Source organism: Pinus tabuliformis, chromosome 4_1 (assembly GCF_031772625.1).
Source record: "Pinus tabuliformis cultivar Carrire ecotype Pingquan chromosome 4_1, CPIR1, whole genome shotgun sequence".
Taxonomy (NCBI): Eukaryota; Viridiplantae; Streptophyta; class Pinopsida; order Pinales; family Pinaceae; genus Pinus; species Pinus tabuliformis.
This window is the reverse complement of record NC_142303.1, coordinates 569,892,846-569,917,724: the sequence shown is the minus strand read 5'-3', so window position 1 is coordinate 569,917,724 and position 24,879 is coordinate 569,892,846. Positions and strand designations below refer to the sequence as shown.

General features: G+C 34.7%; 1 pseudogene; it reads left to right on the top strand.

The window, feature by feature from the left end:
• The first annotated feature begins 1,723 nt into the window (after positions 1 to 1,723).
• LOC149177176 (uncharacterized) lies at positions 1,724 to 2,789 on the top strand (annotated as a pseudogene).
• The last annotated feature ends 22,090 nt before the right edge of the window (positions 2,790 to 24,879 follow it).

Here is a 24,879-nt window from a genome sequence, read left to right as displayed (position 1 = left end):
ATATTTTGATAAAATTTGGTAGGAATATTTCTAAATCTAAGTTACAATTGTCAAAATTCAATATTTTGTGTACCCAGATGTTTTTGATGGTGCTGAATCCGTTACCAAGATCAAAAACATGATTCAAACACTCTTACGACAATATTTGTTGAATATTTTTTCCCAGATTCCAGCCACTTTGGTCTGTCCAAAGAATTCCAATTCCTCCGTCTCAATAGACGATTCCTCTTAGAATTGCCAAGGTTAGTCAGAAAAATTAATATCTAAAGGTGGAGTCAATATTGATGAATCTTGGGGATTTCCTCTGTGTCCTCAATTTGTTATGCACTCATCACCATGTTTTTTTTTCTTGGGGAGTTCACCTACATCCTCAATTTTCTATTCACTCATCACCATGATTTTTCAATCTTTTTATTTGCTATGGTTGTTTCTCTCACTTTCTCTTATTTTTAGTATTTATTTTAATTTCTTAATTATATATTATATTTTTATATTTTTTATTAACTTAATTTAATTAGCAAAAAATTCAATAGATTAAATGTTTTTAATTTTTTAAGTGATGGTAATAATTTTTTTTTATAGATATAGTCTAACTTATAAACGAGATTTTTAAAAACTTGAATTTAAATTGTCTAGTTTGCATAATTCCACTGCCCCAAGGGTTTTTCACGTGCTCAATCCATTTATATATTTGATGAATCCCTGTTAAAAAACTATAAATTCGGTATCTTCAAAATAATTACTTTCTTAATTTCACTAAAAATCTTTATAAACAAACAGAAATAAACCAGAAAAACACACCATAAAACTATCAAAATGTTTCACTAAAAAACAAGCCTTAAAAAAAAAAAAATTATAATTTTCTTTTCTATAGTTGCGAAAACTTATCATAATTCAGTTTTCAAACTGACAATGAGGACATCTATCTCTAGCTGCTATGGGTGAATGCAGGCTCACTCATTACAGTTATTCATGGGAAACTAACCATGATGGCCCTCAAGGGGCAGGTTTTCACTCATACCTCTCAGTCTTGGGCCGTTAACTTGTTTCATTCTAGAAAGACTAGCTCTTAACCAAACAAAAACAGTTTCAAAGCATACTCCAAACCCAAAAAAACTAAAACAGTTTCATGGCATACTCCAAACCCGGGAATTTTTTTTTTAAATATAAAAACATGGTATTTTTTCTATAAAAAGGATAGCCCAGCTTAAGCTCAACCTAACTAAAAAAGCAATCGAAAGCTTGTGTAATCGGATTATTGACTACATCAAGACACGTGAAGCGTAGGGCCCTTCAAATTTGATTTATTTTTTCATCCCGTAGCATGCACGTAGATCCTTCGCGGAAGTAAACGTTCACTATGGCGAGCGCTATTTCCACCTCCATAGAAACATAAATGCTACGTCCTTACAGCCCTCCTTACATCATCGCATGTTCCATCTCGCGACCCGACCATGCATCCATCGCATGTTACATGTTACATCTCGCGACCCGACCATGCATCCATCTCCAACCTCCGGCGATTACATCTCACCCTGCATGGGCATGTAATGAGACAACTCTCCGGCCAAAAAAGGACTCCAGCCTCCACGGGAAAATACTAACGCGACCTACAGGGCCTCCAATGTTAGACAAATTGGATGGGCGGGACGAATTGGATGGGAACTGAACAGTGGATTGATTTGAAATTTGAATTTATCTGCATTCATTGTGAATATTTGCAATGTATCTGCTTTTCTCATTCTCAGACACAGAGGGCACCAAAAAAAGCAAAATGATTCACTTGTGGCTGCTCTATGCCTTGGTCCTCATATTGTCCACATATATTTTTCTTGATATTTAGGTGAACCACAGGCATAGATTTGGCTTTCTTGGCATTGAGTTTGGCATTTCTGCGGCTTGCAAACGCCAAGGCTTCATTGCACAAGTGTTTAAGCATAATGAATGGGAAGCCATGGCCAGAAACAGCAGCGAGTTGTGCGGGACGAGAGAAGGATTCTAGGACAAAGATGAAGATCAGGTTGAGAATCCATGGCGGCAGATGAAGTGGATAGGAGGCTGTTGCCTGCCCTGTAAAAGGTCATCTCGTTGAGAAGCTCGACGATTGCAACAATTTCCGCAAAAGTTTCGCCCTCCGATTTTCCAACGATGTGGAGGACAAAACGCACATCTTGCGGTGGCTTCTGCCTTCCAAGGCGATTGATCTCCATCGCAGACAATGACGGGTTCTGCTGGATCTGGGTGCTAATGCATTCAACACCAGCTTAGCTTAGTTTCTTCGCATGTACCCCTTCGATTTCACCGAGATTCATGCCTTTGAAGTCGATTCCAAGCTCTTGCAAAAGCCGAGCTCGCTTGCTTTTGACGAAGAGATTAACGTGGCACAGATGAATCCCTCCTCCCTCACTGTAAAGGCCACTCCCCAACCTCCGCAGTGGATGGTGGATCGAATCCAGCTGCACTACAGCTTTGTGTCAGACTGAGATGATAAAGCCAGCAATGTCATAAATATAACGAGGTTTATGAAAGAGGAGATGCAATTGAAAGAGACTGAAAAAGTGGTCGTAAAGATGGACATCGAGGGAAGCGAGTGGCCGATTCTGCGGTGATGGCTCAGCGATCCAAAGATGCCTCTCATTCTGGACGAGCTCTTTGTGGAGGTTCACTACAATCACCCATCCATGTGGAACTACCACTGGTTCAAATTTGGTAACATCACTAGGCAAAATGCGAAAAAGCTTCTTGCAGATCTCAGATGGCATGGATACTATGCCCACTTGTGGCCCTAATTCATTAACCTACCTCACGCCCTCCTTTCACGTTCACCGTTGGCGCTCTCTTTCCACTGACCATCTGCCATCTCTGATCATCAAAAGAAAGGAACAAGACATAATCACATGGAATTACTGGCCTGTTTTATTCTTGGAGGGATCTTATTTCGCTTTCTCTTTCACTTTTATTTATATTTTTGCAGGACACAGGTTGACAATCATGCTAGAAAAGTGTTGGGCGTTTCGAATTGTTGGAGTCAGTCTGCTTTTTATGATACTTTGTAAAGTAGAAAGTATAGGTAAGTTTGATTTAAGAAAAGTTCAGAGTTGATAGTTGAACATCCTTCAAACGACACTGTAAATTTGGAGTTTACCAAAAATTGCAGCGTTTGGCTTATGGAATCTCTGACCAATTTAAAAGAAATTGTACTTTGATCAGAGATAACAGTTGAACATATTTAAAATAGATTATTATGGATAAGTAGTAAGAGAAACGATTTAGCTTATGAAGGCTGAAGCAAATTAAAATAGACGGTAATCGATAATATAAAAGACAGAGAAATGATGATCATTGTGAAGCAAAGTATTGTATGTCTCTATGCTTTTAAAGTCGTATATAGAGATGTTGTATTTGATATGTATTTAATATTAAATTTTAATTATAAAATTGGTTTATAATTTTTATTTTTAATTTATATATTAAGATAAAAGTGGAAGAAGATAAATTAGCTATAATAAAAATAAGACAAAAAAACAATTATGTGAGAGGGTGAAAGTCATACAAATTAGATTAAAATATTATAATTATTTAAAAAAAATAAAAAATGAGATGTAATATTTAAAAAATATAAGTGAAATTTTTTATTATTAAGTTGTTGATTTTGAATTAAAAAAATAATGAAGAAACAATAACATCTTATTATTGGTCTTCTACAAAATATTTTTAGCTTAAAATTAAATATATATATTAGGAATTTAAACATTAACCATTTACATGTATAAATATGAAAATATCTTGATTTTGACAAAATGTCATTTTCATTTACATATACAAATTTGAAAATATCTTGATTTTGACATAGTGTCATTTTCTAAGATTCATGAAACTTCCATTGTATAGAGCATCTCATTTAAGGATCATTCCAAATACGGAAATTGTGCATATACGGAAGATATGCGCATATACGGAAATTGCGCATATACGGAAGATATGCGCATATACAAAAATTGTGCATATACGGAAGATATGCACATATTCGGAAATTGCGCATATACAGAAGAGATGCGCATATCTTTTGTATATCTCTAACTTTCCTATATGTGCATATCTTCCGTATATGCACGTCGTTCATGTATCTGCATCGTATATGCGCAAATTCCATATACAAAAATTGTGCATATACGGAAATTGTAGATATACTGAAGATATGCGCATATCTTCCGTATATGCGCAATTTCTGTATATAGAATTTGCGCATATACGATGCAGATACATGAACGACATGCATATACGAAAGATATGCACATATAGGAAAGTTAGGGATATACGGAACATATCCGCATATCTTTCGTATATGCGCAATTTCCATATATGCACAATTTCCGTATATGTGCAATTTCTGTATATGGAATTTGTACATATCTTCGTTCATGTATCTACATCATATATGCGCAAATTCCATATATAGAAATTTCGCATATACAGAAATTGTGCATATACGGAAGATATGCGCATATACGGAAATTGCGCATATGCAGAAGATATGCTCATATCTTTCGTATATCCCTAACTTTCCTATATATGCATGTCTTCGGTATATGCACGTCGTTTATGTATCTGCATCGTATATGCGCAAATTCCATATACAAAAATTGCGCATATACGGAAATTGTGCATATACGGAACATAAGTTAATCCTAGGGGCCTGATATGCTTGTGGAAACGGAACAAACAGTGAAGAAAGTTTGATAGAATCTGAAGGTTGCCCAAGATAGGCAAAAAACATATGTTGATAAAAAAAAACTTATAAAGAATTTCAGGTAGGAAAGCATGTATACGTGTGAATTAAACCCAAGAAAAGTAGCTTAAGGTGGGGTGGAAGTGCAAAGTTAGCAGATCAATATTTGTGTATATGAAGTGTGGATATAAATTTATGAATAATGAGAGTAAAGGTGTGCATTTGTGTACCTTCATCCAGACTCAATTGTATATAAAGAGAGAACTATGATATTTCAAAAATTGTAGGTAAAACAAGTGAGTTCAAGTTTTTATGCAACAGATTTCTAGGAGGGATAAAGAATCACACTTGTAATGGGCCCTATCATGGTACTAATGGTACTAGGTATATTAAGTTATAATCATGACTTCAAGGCATGTAACACAAATTATCATTTTGAATGGGCTATATCATGGTACTAGGTGTATCAAGTTACTATTATAAGACAACCCAATTATTATGATTATTAACTCTCTTTTTTCAAGTCTTTTTTTTAATTATTAGTCATTGTCATAATTTTGATTTATTGGAAGTAAAATTATTTAAGCTTGCTATTAGTTCATTTTATTTACATTAATTTTTTATATAGTTTTGAAAAGTTTATATATATATATATATATATATATATATATATATAGTCTCGAGGGTTAATTGGTTGAGTCCTGTTATTAAAGTACCATAGTTATTGAGATGTCACTTGTTCAATTCTTTTATCATTCTCGAGATCAGGCTCCGTGGTTGAGCCGACAAGAAGTGATCCCTTTGGGTGGATTTGCATGTTGCAAATATTCCATGTTGCAAAACCACATTGATTTTGTTCCTCCTGCTCTCTAATGATAGCTTCTCGTGTTGCACTTACAACTTTGCTTTTGCCTTTGTCTTTGTTTTCTCTTTGTGGGCTTCCTGCTTTGCCTTTGCCTCTATTTTTGTCTTTGTTTTTGTCTCTATCTCTTCGACTTCTTTACTAACCTTTGCTACTACAAACAGGTTGTCTTCCATCTGGTTTTAAAATTCAAGTGGCATTATCTCACCAAATAACATCATGTCAATATGATATTTTTGTTGTAGCATCTACAACCACTCATTTTTAGTCAACAAATCTTCATCAATGTTTACATTAGCAATATTTGCTCGATTTACCATAGTGTTGACTGCTCCAATGGTAGCATCATTATCTTTAACGAGCTCTGTTGTTGGATTCACGAAAAATTTATCAACAAACTCTCTTGTTGGATTCACCAAATTTTTATCTCTGTTGCTAGATTTACCAAACCTTCATCCACTTGTAGTTGTGCATAGTGGGATTGAATAAACTTTTCATGTGGATGTAGATTTGTAGCTATAAATCCACCTTCATCTTCAACTGCAATGCTTTGCGTTACACCAAAACACCTCTCAACGGTATCTGAGGCCTCCTTGGTTGTCATCTGGGGAGAATGTTGTCATCGAGAGATTATTTTATGCATTTCAATGCAAATGTATCATTTTGTCTTTTCTCTTCGAAATCTAAAAGGATCTGAAACATTTTCAAGTGTCACTTTGACTTTCTCAGCCTCTTGAATTTTTCCATTTGTTGATTTTTGGGTGTCACTTTGACCTTCTGAACCTCTTGGATTTTCCCATTTGTTGAGTGCTGACTCACTATGACTCAACAAAAAAAAAATCTGATCTGTTGAGTGTTGGATCACTACGACTCAAAAAGAAAATCAAATTGTAGACATTACATCTAACTACAATAAAAACACATCTATTTTTTAGTTTTCACAAACAAATGAGTCTACAAATTTTCACAAAAATGACATTTTCAAAAACCTTTACCAGAATATCACAATAAACATGTAATTTTTTTAAATCTCATTTTTCAACCCAAAAAATGCAACGCCCCTTTTTTCAAATTCTCTTATTAAAGAAACTTTTTTAAACACTATGATGCTATTTTAAAAACATACATTGCATTACATGCAACTCCTTTAATATATATATATATATATATATATATATATATATATATATATATATATATATGCCCTTTCCTCACATGCACTTATAAGGTACATCATATCATGTTATGCTCCATAGTAATACTTCAACCTATATGTTTTTGAAAAGTATGGATGCTCTTTTCAACGAACATTGGAAATAACATTTTGGGAAAAATTATATATGTGCTTTTTTTATTTACCATGCCGAACAAAAAAACTTCACATTAAAATACGGATCCCGTTTTAAATAAAATCAAGGCCTCAAAAAACATTCTAAAGAAAAACCTTTTCAATGGTTAGTTGTGGTGCTTTGACTGTCGTGACTCATGCTCCCAATTAGTTTTCATGCCTTTTTTATAATATGATGGGTGACGCTATGTGTAGTTAATTGGTTTAAATAATTGACACTAACGTGAGTTCTTCGGTTTTTTTAGTATGAAAAAAATCTGTATGAATTATGTATATATTCTGGTACAGAATAGAGTGTTTTAGGGAAATATAAATTATATTTTTCCGCCATATAACAGAATGTAAAACATGACTGCATATACGGGAAACATATATAAAGGCAAAAAGAGATAACCCACATTCATGATATAGAAAGAACAGTGATACCTGAGCATATTTCAGATGATTGATATTCAGGTTCATGATACATACCAGGTCATATGATATTCTTATATACCCGGCATTGAGAAATGAAGAATTTGATGCGTGACGAACCCCACTGTGATGCTCAAATTCCATATTCTGCACTGAAATAACAGGCCTTTCTTTGATAATTCATCCGCCATCATATTCTAGGAGCGTTTGACGTGGACGATGGAGAAGTTCTTTGATGATTCCAAGATAGAGGAGATTCTATTCATCCATCTAGCTAGATTGGCATTATTTATGGAATGCTTGCCGATAACATGATCTATAATGATTTTTGAGTCTCCATAGATTCGAAGGGTTCTGATATTTAGGAAAGAGAAAAAATATAGCAGTCTGTATAATGCCATGGCTTTAGCTTTATTGTTAGTCCCAGCACCCCCGTTCCAATATATTGCATAGTGCCGGTCCTCCATAATATTTATGTAAACTCCACACACACATATACCGTCTTTTGCTGCTCCATCAAAATGAGCCCTTGGAAATATCAGCTGAGAAGGGGAAGTCACATTTGATTTATCCTTAGCTTTCGGGGCACTGGAAGGAAGTAATGTATGATATGAAGAGATGATTTGATCAAATACGTTGTTGAATTTCTCCTTATTGTCTTGAAAAATGATCCTATTCCTCCATTTCCAAATGCACCATAACATAATAAGTGGTATCGGCCTCCATATAATTTTCTGTTTACTCCACCATTCGAAAGCATCTTTAATGGATGTGTGAGCGATGTAATTGAACCCAATATGAGAGGCCAACTTCTTCCAAAGAACCTATGTATAATAGCAATTTAGAAGGATGTGCATATTATCTTCCGACTCAGCTAAATAGATGTAGCAGATAGCAGAGCTGTGCCAATTTCCCTTTTGTAGGTTGTCCCAGGTGAGATTTTTGTTGTGATACACTAGCCATGAGAATAAGATAATCTTTTATTGGCACCAAGACTACCAGAATGGAAATGGAACAATGTTGTCGACATGAGTATTTTGTTCCTCTATTATGGAGAGATATATATCCTTAACATTGACACTTATCTTACCACCCCTTCCCTTCTAGACAATGTCGTCTGGTTCCTTAGTCCTGTAGATACCTCTACTCTTCATATTCTAGATAATCATATTCTATTGAGATGTGGGAAGGCCATTAAGGCCCAAGGCATTAGTAGATTTCCATCTTGGAATAACACCCTGCCATTCATGTATAATCTGAGCCCAGTAAAAAATGCCTTTTGAATGGAGAAGAAGTATAAGCTGATGTGGAATAGGCGGAAGTTCTTCACCTCCCATAATAGGATCAAGACCAATAATAATGTTGTTTCCAGTTTGTAAATTCCATACCAGATTCTTGAAAAATAACTGTTGAATCTTATGAAAGCTCATCCATATAGAAAATCCGCGAGCAAGCCCAAAATATCTATACTTGAACCAAAAGGAAAAGTCTTTGTTCCCCAAATATTTTATTTTGATTGCTTTACTCCATATATTGTTTCCTAATATAGCCTTCCATAATGATTTACACAATAAGGCCAGACCAAATTCTCAAAGGTCTATAATACCCCAACCCCCCATCTTTTTTGGGCGGGTAAGGTATGTAAGCTTGGACAGCTGGAATTTACTTTTTTCCTTACTTCCCCCCCATATAAAATATGTCGTTAACTTATTTAATATATAAATGATGGAGGACGGAATGAAAAATAAGTGGGCCCAATAAACTAAGAGCTAGGCAAGAATAGACTGTGAAAGAATCATCCTTCCTGCCAATGAGAGACATTTATACTCCCAGCCCTCAATCCTTTTGTGGAATCTGTTAAGGATCCATGACCAATCTGTTGTAGAATAGCCAATTGGCTTTAAATGATAGCCCAAATATTTCATTTCCTCATTGATAGATTTAGCTTGAATATTGAAGAGATGAGAGAGGAATTCCATTTCATCCATATTAACATCCCCATGATGAAATGATGATTTACCTTCATTAATACGCAGACCAGTAGCCCTTTGAAAGAGAATCAATTTATGATGCAAATATATCCAGGTCTATCTACAGAGCATGGCTAATATCAATATGTCGTCCACAAACAGATTATGTGAAAAATGGTTACCCCTGTTGATAATGAGTGGACGACATTTACCCTCTCCAACAACCCTTTTTATATGTAGGCTAAGCGAGTCCATAACAAGGATAAAAAGGAGGGGAGAAAGGGAACATCCCTGACGTAGGCCTATGGCAGCCGAGAAATATAATGTTGGAATACCATTTATGAGAATGTCATAATTGACATTCTCCACCCAGGACATGATCTAGTTAGTGCATTGATTATTAAGCCCAATTTTTATAAGGAGACACCACAAATAACCCCAGTCTAGACAATCAAGCTTTTTTCAATTTTGATGATGACTGCATCAATTTTTTTAGTATGCATAGAATGGAGACATTCTTTAGTAATAGCCATAGCTTCTAAGATATTCCTTCCTATTAAGAAACCCTGTTGCTCCTGGGAAAAGAAACTTGACCAGATGCCCCTGATTCTTCCAACAATGATTTTCGAAATGATTGTATAAATGTTGTTACATAGGGATATAGGTCTATAGTCAGAAAAGGTAAGTGAATCATTTTTCTTAGGAATCAAGGCAATGTAAGTGGATTATATGACGTGAATTATGTTGTCTTTTATTCTAGATTCCTCAATCATACCCAAGATATCATTTTTCATCAGATCGAAAAAATGAATGAATATTTCAATAGTCCATCCATCTCGACCCAGGCATTTGTCTTTTCTGAAGGATTTCATGATGAACAATAGTTCTTCCTCCATGACAGCAACATATAAATGATCATTTTGTTCAATATCGAACATGGAAGGGAAATGCTCAATACCCGATATAATATCATCCATCCCAATGTCCCGATCCCTTCTGTATGCTTTCTGAAAAAATTTACAGCTTCTTTAGATATCTCATCATGTGAGTGCAACAAAATGCCCTCATCGTTCTTAATTTCCCATATATAATTAGTTTCTCGTCTTTTGTTAGCAAAACGATGGAAGAATTTAGTATTCTTGTCACCCTCCTTTAACCATATGGCTCTACTTTCTAGTCTTCATGTTGCCTCCTCAATGGCCAGGAGACTCTATTTCTTTTTTTCCAATTTCCATATCTGAGAACCCACATCCCATGAGATTTTTTGATCAGACATACATCTAGCGAGCTTTCAAGTTCACTGTTAATATTCTACAGTTCTATTATGTTAGAATGTTTCTTATAAACTTTCCATTCTTTTACCTTTTTCCGAAGCTAGGTCATGCGACTTGACAAAGATTCAGACTGAGAGTATGCATCTTAAGGGACATAAGACAGCCAAGACTCCTGAACAATATTGTTGAACTCATCATCCTATTAAACTTGAAAGGATAGTCCTTCCTATGATTTCGTTCCGACCATTGCAAGGATATTGGTCTGTGGTCAAAAATAAAACGGGGAAAAATACTAGAAGAGGGAAAACCAAGGTGCTCCAACAACCTGTCATGAATAATGAATCTGTCAAGTCTTTTAGCAATGTATGCATCCTCTGTCCTCCCATTATCCCACGTAGGAGCCAATATAGTAGGGCTAATGTCAACAAAATTGTATTGGAGGAGAGCCTCCCTGATGGATCCACCCACAGGATCATTTTTTTGCCTCTTCCCCATACTTTGTCAGAGCTCATAGGGCAATTTAAATCCCCTGCAATTAGAAGGGAGTCTATCTCCATGATCCTTGAGGCTAGGAACCGATTCCAATATGATCTGCGATCCTTATATGGGGCATATATGTTAAGGATGTGGATAGGGGTAGCCAAACCCCAGAGATTTGCAAATATAAGGATACCATTGAGACAGCGAAAGGCCCTGGCTGATATCCAACCCGGGTCCCATAGAACAACCAAACCCCAAGATAGACCAGATGTCCCCGTCGCTGTAATATGCCAAGTAGGAAACATACGTCTGAAGTAGGCAATAGTATCCGAACAGTCATGCATCATTTTCTGAATCGGGATAATTTTCAAGTCAAAAGAAAGAAATAAATTTTTAAGAGCCAAAAATTTCGGGTCCGCACGTAGAACCCTAATATTCATAGAGAGAAATTTAATCATGAGGCACCATCCCTAGGCATACTTGTTCTAAGTGGCCCGCTGACAGAAAGATCAGAAATAGGAATGTCTTTAAGGAATGATTCCTAAAAAGCAATATAGGATATATCCTTCCTACCATGGAAGTGCCTCGAACCCATGTTCTATTTCCTTCTCACCGTGATATTCCCGCCGAAGTGGGGCTGATGACAGGTGAGGATGACTTTCTCAGTTTATGGACGCTAAGAGGATGAAGGAGGAGAGATTCTCTTCGCAATAACAAATCAAGATCATTGCCTATCGAATTCATAGGGGATGTTATAGGTGAGTTCGGTGGGGTGACCGAGATCACTGGAGCTTTACCCATTAAAGCAAATATGTCTTTTTGAGAGGTGACATGAAGATTAATCAAGGAAGGGGATTTTTGCATGGAGACAAATCCGACATGGACAGGGGATGAAGATGAGGATGGAATAAGAGTAATGTTTGGGATAGAACTATTGTTAGGGAACGGATGAGGAACAAGCATAGGAGACTTTATAGCCATCCCCGAAGAAGGTTTCGGGGGATAAGGATGAGAGAATAATTTCGGGGCTCCCACAGGAATTAAATTATCCATGGACTGTGATCTCTACAAAGTGAGGGAAGCAGCTTTTGGATATTTAGGAGTTAAGGAGGTCTATTGGGAAGTACCACATGAAGGTTCACGCGGGATCGAAAAACTGTTAGACAAAATCAAGGAATATTTATCCGCAATTGAAGACGACCCTCTTATATTATTTCTATCCCCACCCATTTCATGGAAAGCCTTATCCATGGCATGAGCGTGGGGCTCCACATGAAATTCTTTCCTTTTAGCCTTCCCAGATGGATAACGAGGACAGTGCCATTTCAGGTGACCTATTTTGTGACAAAGGGAGCATCAAAATGGTACACCCCAATAATCTAGTGTGTTAGTAATGCTTAAAGCGTCTCTTGCATTACAGAGGTACATTAATAACGTAATTCTTGGGATGCGTTACTTTGGCTAAAAACAAATTTGAAAAATATCTTAGTTTTTATAAGAAGTGGCTTTTTGTCTACTACTTTTTGTGCTTTTTTTTAAATTTCAAATTTATGCTGTTTTCTCAAAGATTTTTGGGTACACTGTCTCCTCTCTGTTGCTCTTTCCTAGAGTTTTATGTAAATTAGCTTTGATATTATGACAAAAATTGAAGAGAAAACAAATGGAACAGAGGATTGCTCTAATCGGTATTACGAATTGGTTGAATAATATTACGTTAAAAATATCATTAATAAATTACTGGAGTGATACTCGACTAAACTAGACTATATAAAACTGGTCTCTTCTCTTTGCTGCTCTCTTATGGAGTATTATGCAAATTAGCTCTACCATGACAAAAATTGAAGAGAACAAAACGATGGAGCAGAGGATTGCTCTTCTCAGTGTTACGAAACGGTTAAAAAATATTACATTGAAAACATCAGTGATAAATAACTGGAGACTAAACTAACTAAAACTAAACTAAGACACTTGGACACTATGATTTCGACACCAGGTTGTTCTAATTAGATTTTCCAACAAAAAAATGAATTCAATTGAATCAAATAAATAATCTATGGAATTAAAATTAGTTGTCTTTTAAATTTTGTTGAAGGATTAACTTAAAAGTTTAATATTATGAATGAATTTCAACTCTCAATATTAATATGCGACCAAGAATATTCACTTGAAGTGAAATCATAACCATCTAAATTTTTTTAATAACAAAATTAAAATTCCTTAAATGCATTTCCTAAATATATATATGCGTAGTGACAAAATTACACTTAATTTACATTGTGCACCCAAGTGAATACCACTCCATCCAAAGAACACATAGGTCACTCAAGAGAATAACACTCAAAAAGATAATGATTATTTTCTCTCCAGAAACATAACATAAAATTTATGTTATATTTATGTTGTTAAAAGAAACATATTTTCATAAAATTTATGTTGTTAAAAGAAACATATATTTACTTATGCCTAGATTAAATTTACGGGTTTATAATTATTTTAAAATTTTAGTTATAAGATTTTTTTGGTAACCTGTAAATATTAGATTAATGCCCTTAAAGATACTATGATGCTTTTGAGACTTTGTAACTGTCACATAATAATTAAGAAATAATTTTGCTTATGAAATTATAAATAATGCATAAAGGAAACTAATGTTAAACGAGTCTTACATGTTACAGTAGCTGGAAAACTATGTGCCAAGCGGTTACCTACTCATAAATTGTCCTTAAGAAACAAAATTATGAGGAAAAGGAAATAGAGAGGGTACAAGGAACTTGAGGTGACTTGAAGGAGAAGAATTGCATGCAAAGTTTAAGAAAGATACGAAAACAAACCCATGTTGGTTGGCGAGATAGATCTATGTGAATAATAGAACTACTCATGACTAAGTCTAGTAGGGACATATAGTCACTGAGGTATTTCTTTGTGCAATACTATCTACAAGGAAACACCTTGTTGTGAAGATAGCTGGGGGGGAGATGCAATATTGATACTAATCTCGATTGGTTGGGAGGAAAAACATTACTTTCTGTGTTGTGGCATGATTCTTGTGTGAATCGATGGAGGCAACACATAAGTGCTGCACTATACTAGTTATTATTATTTTGTTTAGATGGATTCTTAATACTTACTAGTAAATACTGAACAAAGTAATACGAATGGAGAATTAGTTGTATTGTTTTAAGCGAATGATGCAAAAATTTCTTGATAAATTGGTCGAATTGTAACACAAGTTGAAAACATCTAGTCTTTCTTTCTCATCCAGTAGGAGCTCGGGGTTAGTCTCCTGGTTGAGCCATTACAATAGCCTAGATACAATCCCTTTGTCTACCAGCTAGTTATCTAACCAGACATGCAATATTAAATAACTGAAACCCCAAGAACAAAAGATACTATGCAAACTTGATAAAACAATCATGCAGACGAAAACGTAGCTGAAGTGACATCAATCAAAACACAGTGCCTTTGCTTTAGCTATGAAATAGCTAAATATGGATTTAAAGCAACTTCGCACAACAAGATTTACTAAGTACCAGCGATTATGTACAAAACCCAGAAAAATAAATAGAATTTGAAGACTGGAAACCATTTCTAAATTGAGCTCAAAAAATTAACAAAATCCTTTCATTCAAGAACAAATATGGAAAAAAATAATGCCTTCTTACAAACAAGATATGCTCAAGTAAAGAGTATGTCTATCATGGAAACATACATCTTAAAACCCATCACGGCCAAAGGCCAAAGTTTTAGACAACTGTTCTTAAAGGTATACTCTCAAATGTAGTGAAACTGAAAACATGACTATAACTATCAGAGCTCTGGAGAGTTATTCATCTACTATCCTGCTAAGTAACTTTTAAAAAAAATCCATAGAATTGCTGGTTCTAGGAACCAAATCCTTTTAAGAATTAACCCTTGAATCATACATATAGTTTTCTAGAGGGAGAAAACTCCATTACTGCAAAGGAGAGAAGTCGCATCTTTACCTGAAGAAGTGGAGAGATGAACCCTTAATATTCTTTTCAGATTCGGAAACTAAAATAGATATCAATAGAAAACTTGCGTAACTACAAGTATAAGACAGAGCACCATCATTAAATACACATAAGCCCCTTTGTAAACACAAATGTGTGAAATAATTAAGGAAATGAGGAAAGTACCAACCTAAGTTGAGGTAACCCCACTCCTCACATCTTTGTAGCCTTAACAAAACACCAAGAGTCGTATTAATGCAATAAAAAATTGAATAGTAACCAGGAAAAGCCACAAGTTCTGAGTGAAAGGGTCTAAGAGTTATTGTGAGCTGGTGAGACTATTGACACCTATGAGAAACCAGGATGGAGCCAAAGCCCTATTGTAGGAGTTAACACAATTAAATTCTGGATGGTGGTTATGAAACCATTAAACTTGATGCATATTAGGATGAAAGGAAGGATAGGCTAAGTCTTGATGTATTTTACTGAGTTTGAAAGCTCCATTTATGTGATGTATAGCTTCCATTGATGTGTATATAAAGGAGAGAGAGGTTTTCTTGTGGTTTTGATATGAGTGTTTAGTTTGGCAATGTAATTTATTGTTTGTCTTTGTTGAGAGGTTTCATATTGAAGAGATGTATGAGAGTATGCTTCCATTAGGGTTTGTGAGTGTGTTGTTGGTGCATTGATGAGAGTGGTTGTTGAGCTAGGGTTTGAGTCAATAAATATTATGTAGTCACATTGAGTAGAGAATATTATGTGGGCCTAATGTGAAAATTGATGAAACGACATCCATCATTTTTTGTACAGAGATTTATGGGTCCAGTATGAAAATATATAAAAAGTGGTCCAAAGGTTTTGAAGGTTTTGGCCTTTAGTGGAAAGTGGTGGTTTGTTGATTTAGGGAGTGTTGGCTTCCTTCAGGTGATGGCCTGAGAAACTCTTAGATTTTGGGGCCTCAAACAAGTTGTGGCTTGTAGTAGGTAGGGTCTGCATATAGTTGTGAAATTCATGGCTTCCATCAGGTTGTGGCCTGAAGTGGGTGGTTTCTCGCATACATCACAATTAAGAGGTTGCACACTAGTGGTAGCTAGTGGTTGATGTAAAATAAGATTGAATAATAAAGAAGAGGAAGAGAACAAGTGATCGATGGTTTTTTCTCTCATAAGGGTTTCCACCTAATATATGATGTCCATATGTTGATGATGGTTTATGTGTTTCTTTCATGGTTTACTTGTGCATGTTTTATATGTTTCTCATGTATGTTGTTACTCATATGATATTATGTTTTGTGTGTGTGGGGTATATACTATTTATTCATTATGCTCCTCTTAAGGGTCTAGATAATTGTATAAATGAATTTGAGTAAGAAATCCAAGTATGTAGAAATATATAATGTTTGTGTGTGAGAAGAACATGTACATACGCATATTGGCTTTAGGAAAGTCATGTATATATTCTTGAGCATGCTAAATACAAAAAAGTTTTAATTCGTGATCCATTCTACATTATACTTAGTCACCAGCCCTCTCAGTATATTCAAGCTCCCAACAATTGGTATAAGAGCAGGTTCTTTTAACTCTTATATGTTGGAAGGTAGATTTGGTGAATTTGCTTGTCTTAATGGATCGTCAAGATGTGTCTCTGCTCAATGTTGCAAGTTATCAAGTATGGAGTGACAAGGTTAAGTATGAACTATTAGATTATGGATATAATGTCTGGAAGTTGGTGTATGAAGGATATTACAAATATACCTTCTCAACAAAAGTGAAATTGTAGAATTCCCAAGTAAAGTGCGTGATTTACAATAATCTTCATAGTGCATATCTTGAGAAGGTAATGTATCTTAAATCTGAAAAAGATATATGGGACAGATTGCAGGTCTTGTATGGAGGAGACACTAGTAGCTGCAATGGAGAGTGGGAGAAAAAAGAAAGAAAAGGGATATAATAAGAAAGAGTCTCATCCCAATGAGATACATTCTCCTAGTGTGAATGAAGTAGTGATCATAAAGGAGAGAAATCATAAAATGGAGAAATAATAGAATTGGATATGTTGTAGCAAAGAATATCTGAAGGAAAAATTGATGGTGAGTTATTTCTTAGCTGTGTTTTAGACAAATTTGATGTTAGCCATGCATATTTTGAACAACCAAGATGATGATTGTGATAGAATAATGCTCCTTGAAGCTAAACTTGATTGAACCCTAGTTCTAATAGAGAAGTTAACTGTTGAGGTTGAAAGGCTAACATATGTGAAAAAAGATAAAGGAAAACTATTCTAGATATTTCATCAGAAGGAGAACAAGCTTAAAGAGGGAGTCATCATCTTGAATATCAAGGTTGAAGAGGTTAAAAGAGTTGAATATGTGATGAGAAGCCAACTAAAAGTGAGAGAGAATCAATGCGAGAAGCTTGAAGTTGAAATTGTCTCAATGAGGAGGATGCCAGAACATAAGGAAAATCAGCTTAAGATGGAGAACAGTATGAAGCTTTTGGAAAACATTATTAAGAGAAAAATATATCCCTTGGTAAAATATGGTCTAGGATTTCATAAGGGAGAATCTAGCTCACAGGAACATGTAAACAATAATGCAACACCTAAGAAGCTTGTAGAAGATAATAGTAATAATATCTATAGCAAACCGGGCAGGAAGAAGTAGATCCAATATCCAAGAAAGTACCAAGAGGAGCACCTATAACTAGAAGACCATTCACTCCAAGAGAAGATTATGGTGGATTTCAAATTAGAAATAAAAACTCCTTTTCTCCTTTGATGGATGAGGTCAAATCCTACATCTACCACAACTATGGACATGTTACATCTATTAGTAGTAGTCGATTGTTCAAATCTAATACACAGAGTATAAAATAGTATGGGCGATAAGGAAAACAAATGAGATCATCATAATTTAGGTATATAAGCTCTTTGTATGGGTATTTTTTTGCTTGTAATATGTTTGGCCACAACGCAGTTGATTGCATATCTTATGCATGTAATGGAAGTATGATCAAGGAAAAATTGAGACCTAATGTGAACAATATAGGGTTTGATCCTCTTGTATCATATCTTTGTCATGTGAGATTGTACAATTTTGACAATTTTGGTCACATGGATAGAAATTTTATGCTATCTAATATGTCAAGAAAAATCACGCAAAAGGAGTAGCTTAACTAGAGTAGGCCTAGAAAAAAAACTAGAGGAGAATGTGTTTGATAGAAAGAATCCTACCATGCTGTGGAAGAAGTAGGAGGAGTATTAATTCAAGTGTGGTATCACTCTATCCACATTTGAAGAAGATGACCAAGGGTACATAAATAACGGATGCTCCTTTCATACGTTAGAGGAAAAGAGTAGATTCCTATCCTTGAACAAAACCCAACATGGGCATGTTATTCTTGGAAATAATTCTCCATCTAAAGTGTTGGGAAAAGGAAAGGCAAATCTCGGTGAGCATTCTAAAGTGTTGGGAGAATTCTCACTATCATTTCCTTGTTGGTGAGCATAAGGTCCTCTGAGATTATGAATTTGTGTAACTTTGAGGCTACTTGAGACTCTCCCCCTCTTTTATTGTTCCATGTAAAGAGGCCATTATTAATATAAGTATCAACTAGCTTCATATTATCTATAAAAGTTTGAAATGCTATAGAGTCTTTTCTTAAAGTCCTAGTTCCCCCTTTTTCTTCGAAGGTGATTTGATCATGTTGAAGTCCCCACCCATGATACATGGTACTCCTGCATGTCTATCTCTTAGTTCCACAAGAGAATCTAGAAATACGAGTTTATCATCTAGTCTTTGGGGGGCATAAACATTCATGACTAGATAAGTCTCCCTATCTCCCACAGGCTGAATAACTACTGATAAATAATTCCTAGATGCCTCAGCATCCATTATACCAATCTTTTGGGGGTTCCAAAGAGTGAGTATGTCTCCTACTGTATTATCTACTTTAACTTCTAGAAACTCGAATTTATTGAGCCATTTGTTGTGAATTTCTTTTATATTTTGAATGGAACATTTAGTTTCCTGGATAAAGATCATATCCAGAGCTTCTTGTTTCATTCTATTGCTAAGTATTCTTTGTTTTCTTGTACTACCTAGAACTCTGATATTCTAAGATGTGAACTTCATTATGAAAGATTTGTAAAGGAGTAGCTGGTTAGGTCTTTCATCTTACCTAAATCTATCATTAGCTTTCCACATTCCATCAATAACTCATTTTGCTTTTTCCTGCCTCTTTTCTTTCCTGGGTTTCTAGGAGCTAATCCTAGTGTGGTTTTCATAGTTTTCACACCTTCGTTGCCCTGCTTTTCATTGTTTCTTTGCCTTTCCATCCCTTTAACCTGAGTTTTCCATAGGAACAGCTGTTGTACTCTGTTGAACTCTTCTTGAGGTAGTGAGTCTACCCCTCCCATGGTCCCCTGTTTCCAGAACCCTTCCAGATCTAGGTGTTCTCTATCAAGAATCTCCTGCAATTCATGATCCTCCATTTCCATCTCACTCTGGGTCATTTCATGGTCCATGTCCAGTTCTCCATCACTCAGCATAGTCTCTTTCTATTTATTAATATCCTGTGTTTTTTCACTATCTTCTTCTTTTTCCTTCTCCCCTGGGCTTCCTTCCATTACCTAATCTACCTTTGTTATCTCTTCCTCTTCTTCGAGTTCTTGGAACTTGTTTAGACTGGCATCTTTCCCTTCTGTTTGATGTTTCTTTGGCCCCTTTTTGCCCCCTTTTCCTTTATATACCACTTTGTGAAAGTTTTTAGTGTCTTTCATTGTGGTAGCCTTACTTTTGTTCTCTATTTTACTGAGAGGGAAGACTCTAAATAGGTGCCCATGGTCATGGCACCTACGACATCTGAAAGGAATAGGTTCATAATCTACTATTTGCACCCATTCTTCATCAAAAATTTCCAAGATGACCTCATCCGATAGAGCTCCAGAGAGATCCATCTCCACACATATTCATGCGAAGGAAGTATATTTTCCCCTTCTCGTGGCCTCAGAAGCTTTGACAAAATGCCCTAATTTGTTTCCTATGGTAGATAACGATTCCGTTTGATAGTAATCAAGAGGTAGGGAGTAGAGTCTTACCCAGATCGGGACCGAAGTGAAAGTCTCTCGCTCCGATACAAAATTCATCATCCACGGCCGCATGTAGAGGCTTGCTGTTGCATAGAAGTAGGGCCCTCCTTCAAACACCCTGTCTTTATCCTCAATATTTCTAAAGACGATAGTGAAGAAACCCTTTGACCCAAGATGTTGGTCTATGCTTCCTTTTGGTTTCAAATGGTATTTAATCCACACTTGTAGTGCCTTTTCAGTGGGCCATAATCCCATGAATTTACAAATGATAGCATAGGTATGCATGTGGTCCTTGTGCGCCTGTAGAGCAGGATCATTTAAAACTACTCTGGGTGTAACCTCAGCCTTGGGTTTACATGGCCCCTTTTGCGCTTTGTTTTCTGCTCCCTGTTTCTTGTCTTCTTCCTCATTTTCTTTTGTTCTATTGTCCTCCCTTGTTTTGGTTAAATCTTGTTCCTCTTCCATGTTCCTTTTCCCTTCTCCTGAAGGACCTCTAGTAGTTTCTATTGGTTTCTTACCTCGACTGGCCACAACCTGCCTGTAGGAGGGAGTGGAGCTCCCCCCTTTGCGCCCCTCCATGGAGTTCAACACTTGCAGAAGCTTGAAACCCTAGCTCTTCATCCTCAAACCTCCTCTAATTTTCAGCTACTGGATGATTCACTCCTTTCATCATTATTAAGCTAACTTTGACTTTTACTATATCTGAGGTTTAATTTTAAAATGAGATAGGTTTATTTTTTAATTTGATAATATTATTTTTTAAATATAATTGGTTCATAAAATAATTTTTTGATTTTTTATTGCAATATATAACTCTACAAAACTTTTATGGATAATTATTTATAGATTATTGTTGATGTCTCCAAGTGTATAGCCATTATCTAAAATCACACACAATGATCATATGTTTTTATTTTATTAATCACATATACTTTCAAAAATATACAAAATGCATACAATACTTTATAAAAAAAGAAAATAATTATTTGTAAAACATGTTTTTATTTTTATTAAATGTTTTATTTTATTTAAATAAATAAAGCATAAGCAACTGACTAAATATTTGATACTCTACCTTTGAATAGCACAACATAATAATTAATTTTGGGTAATACACGTCATCTATAAATTTGGGAACAAAGATTTAAATTACATTATTAGAGCATCATAACAATTTTATGAATAATTTTTACATAATTCATGTTCATTTAGTCATATTTAAATCAATTCCACAAAATTTTTAGAATAAAATCATAAAAATTCCATTTATATAATATTATACATAAATCAAATTAAATTCTTTTATAATCACCTAGTTAGCTAATCAATATCTTCTTACAAATTTCTATAACCTCCCAACAATACTCAATTTTAATGGAAAAGCACACGTCATTGCATCCACTCAATGTTACTTCCTTAATCTTTTGATGGTAAGTCACATGTTAGGTAGACCGTATTGATGCGTCCATTTGTAAATATTTCTTAATATTTTCTAAATAAGATGAAACGGTCTTTTCATGCCGGAAGAAATATATTTTTATGAACCAAAGTTTCTGTTATCATGTTAATAATTATGAATTATTTTGTTATTAACTCATCTAAATATTAAATATTAAATCAAATAACATCATAAACCCTACACATCAAACAAATTTATAATGAATGATCAATATGTTTGAAAACAACATGTAATAAATATATTTCGTCTTATGAGATTCATCCTCTCAAATAATTTTCTATGAACCAAAGTTTATTTTATCAGGTTAATAATTATGATTATTTTGTTATTTAGACTCATCTAAATATTAAATCAAATAACATCATAAACCCTACACATCAAATAAATTTATAAAAAAGCATCAATATGTTTGAAAACAACATGTAATAGATATATTTCGTCGTCATATGAGATTCATCCTCTCAAATAATGTTGGTTTAAAATTATATTTTTAGGTTAAAGTTGTAATTATTGTTTATTTAAATTAATATTCAATTAATATATATTATAGAACATAATTAATGGTTAAGAGTATGTATTTCTTTTTAAGAAGTCACAGGTTTAAAATTATAGAGGTAGAGTATGTATGCTTTAATAGACTTAGTAGTCAAATGGCGAAATAAGTCCCTTGTCCCACAAACAAAGAGTCTCACATTAAATTAAAAAAATCAACTAATAAATATTATAAAAAATAAAAAAATAAAATAGATTAGATTTACTTTTAAAAATAATATTATTTATATATATATATATATATACATATATATATATATATATATATATATATAACATAAAATAAAATAAAATAAAAAAGAGATTAGATTTACTTTTAAAAATAATATTTAAGTTATATATATAAAAAAAAACTAACGATTATTGTTATTATTATTTATTTAAAAATAAATAAAACATAAAAAAAATTCATAATAAAATATTTTTTAAAATATTTTGATTATTATTAAATATATAAAATAAATATATATCATTTTTATAATAATATAATGAATGTATGTATTGTTTGATGTATAAATAACTAGTGTATCTATATAAATTAAATGGTCAATAAATATGATAGATATAAATTCATAATAAACATCAAAACACTTGTTTCATAATATACTTATATTATTAAAATTTAAAAAATCACAAAACTAATTAAATTATAATTCTATTATTATTATTTTGTTGATCAAACCATTCAAATTATATTACCATGTTGAAAACAAGTACATACATAGTTTCCTTAGCTCATCCTACCTCATTTCGGCTGGAATTGTTGGCAAGGAGAGCTGGAATATAGAGTGGTATATTTAGCAATTTACATCTTATTTCCAGAAGGCTATGAAGCCATATTAACAAAAAACTGACAAAATAAGCAAACAACCTATCAAAGGAATTTCAAGGTGGCGGACACAGATGGTGCATGTTTAACGCAACTAACTAACCTTGCTGCTCATGCATATGGAATTCTATGTGATCTAAACATACCTCTATCTCTTGCAAGCATTAATTTTGTCGTCACTGGCTTCTGCGAACATTCTCTAGTTGTTCCAGAATTTCATATTGAGAGAATTGAATGTCATTCCAGTATGCCACCATTTCATTGCAATCCTCGTACCTATGATCACGAAGGATATCTAGGTTGGCCTAGATTCCTTGTAGTTGAGTAGCAACCAATTCGATGGAGGAAGCCTACACCACATGAGCAGGAGAAGGAACCAGGTTCTGCACTATCTCCTCTTCTCTATCCAAACTAGATGAGCATTCCTTGCTGGACAAAGAGGCTCAACCCACACTAGCAATGGGATGCCCATGATGTCCTCCTCCTCTGTAGGGTTGTCCTCTCTTTTGTGACATACCTGAATACAATGGGAATTCCTAAGATAGAGTAAGACTCCAATCCAAATGATCCACCCAACCACCACTCTACGACAAAACCCCAATTCCTCACCGCAAGACATAATAATGAAAGGGAGGGAAAAATACCAGATCCACCGCCCCAGATCCAAACACCCTCATACTTTTGAACACTACAAGGGTAAAATAACTCTAAGAGTGGCCACAATCCCCCTACAGTAACACTAAAAATTCCATGGAGTAGCATTGACATCCTCCTAGACCACTAGAATCCAACCCAAGTAGTGGACTGAAATTAATGAGCCATGGGGACAGACTCCTAGCTGTAACCCAGACCATGCCCAAACACAAACCTAAGATAAACGAGGGCCTTAGACACAACGAGAGGTTGTACTTGACCCTAAATCTAGAAATGAAGACCTAGGTTACTCTTCACAAGGGCCCTAGACACCTCGCTAAGGACGACATCAACCTCGCTACCTGAGGACCCAACTAGTGTAATGAAACTGTTCTGCACCCTCAAGCCAAAGATGAACCAACCATGCCACCTTATCTCCAGAGAAACAACTACACCACAACTATCAGGAAGAGAATTAGACTCTAACAAAAATAACTAGCTTAGGAGGAGACACCTTACCCACACTCACAGACCCAGGTGATGCCACCAACTCTACAAGAGGGATACTTACTGAAGGAGGAACAACCATGTGATAGGAAGCCTACCACCCACCAAATCATAAACACCAGACACCTCCTCTCCTGGGTCCTAAATGACGGCTTCCACTCTATACCATTCACAAGCGTCAACTTCAAATATTAACTCCTCACCTCATTGGTCATTCAACTTTCACCACAGGCTTGAACTGCAACTATAACGTCACAACAGTGCGCAACGCCCCTTCTCATCACCCACCACAGCCGAAGACAATCTATCCTAACCAAGATCATAATAGATATTAAAAATATTCTCCAGAATCATCTAACATCAGGCATAGCTCCCACCACCTTTCCACTTTACCAATTGCATGGCGAACAAATGGATGGGGGTGGGGATCCCAATGCCCCCTCGTCCACAGTCTAGTCACCCCCATTGGGGGGTTTATTATTATTATCAATTATAAACAAAATTAATATATAAGTTAAACATATATATATATATATATATATATATATATATATATATATATATATATATATATATACATTTAAAACAACACAAAACAATATTCTCAACCATAGGATTTGTCCTACTATCATGAATATTTTTAATTTGCAAATACGCTTTGTGACGAGTGTTTTTATTGATGTTAAATATTGTTACTTATATATTGTATTTAATTTTCAACACGGTTAGTAGACTTGTAAAACCCCCGGTGCAATATGTACAA